Below are 1,110 nucleotides of genomic sequence, written 5' to 3'. Positions count from 1 at the left end.
GGGACTACAAACGGGTTTTAGGAAGGCCTACTGCACCATTTGTAAGAATAGAGGCAACAAGAACATAGGGCACTGGTGAATCGCCAACATCACTGCGTCGACTGGTCTACACACCTGTTCCCCCGACTATTCGCTGTCAACATCCTTGAGATGATAGGATTTGCTGCTAACAAATATTGGGCGGAGGATAGGGAAGTTGCATAGGATCAGAGGTACGAGAGAGGGAGCTAAGGAGAGGTTAAACTACGAAGCAGGTTCAGAGCACTTTGACAAACGAAATGAATGCCGTTTTCGATTCCCAGTATAACTGATTTCTGGCCTACACTGTGATTATTCAGCCACTACTTCCTGCTGCCTTAACGAACAATCTGTTCAATAAAAGCACACAACACTTAAAAATGTAATATCCGTGAAGTAGGCAATGAGTCGTAAAAGTACATTTCTGCCATCCGTGGCGTGCTGGATTTCTGTGCTCAAATCGAGGTGAAGTCGACTGCACCGCACTGGAAGGCCTGCTTGCAAAGCTCACGATGAACGGGATTTGCAAAAAGTATTCGAGCCTGTCTACATGGACTGTGGAAGCATTTATGGGCACGTAGTAGAGCGAATGTTGCAATGTGTAGTAGTAATTGAAGCGATAACTGGGCAAAGTGGCTGTATGCTCAGAAGTACTAAGTGGCCGGAGAGATCACGCCGCTTTCTCTTTGTTAAAACAAAAGATCTAGAGGCAAAAATGGTAGTAATGATGGGTTGATGGATTGTGAAGCATACTCAGCCACATTTACACACTCGATTGATTTCAGTGCATACTCTCATGGAAACATACAACTGCCTTGATGCCTTGCAGCTCGGAAGCAGCTGTTGAGTTAATAATCTCAATAAGGAGGCATCGACTATAAGTTGGACACTGTGTGCCACTACCGTTCTTCCTGCTATTTGGTCTGTAACCAAAGGGGAAAACAAGTACAATGGTAGATATAGTTCGCCTATCTGAGTAGTAATTGGCTGTCCAAGGCTTGTCATGCTACGCATTCGGTTGAGCTTAGTCGACAATGAGACATGCCAACAATGGGCATTCCTGCAAGTGCCATGGACGCCCTTCAAAGATGG

General features: G+C 45.3%; 1 protein-coding gene across 1 annotated transcript in view; it reads right to left on the bottom strand.

Moving 5' to 3' along the window:
* The window catches only part of EGR_11205 (hypothetical protein), a gene marked incomplete at both ends in the record, with an annotated part of 2,336 nt that overhangs the window by 470 nt on the left and 756 nt on the right, over positions 1-1,110 (bottom strand). The gene's annotated exons all lie outside the window — the stretch shown is intronic.

Source organism: Echinococcus granulosus, assembly GCF_000524195.1.
Source record: "Echinococcus granulosus chromosome Unknown EG_S00502, whole genome shotgun sequence".
NCBI lineage: Eukaryota > Metazoa > Platyhelminthes > Cestoda > Cyclophyllidea > Taeniidae > Echinococcus > Echinococcus granulosus.
Note: the sequence above shows the minus strand (reverse complement) of the source record. Positions and strands in the feature narration are given on the sequence as shown.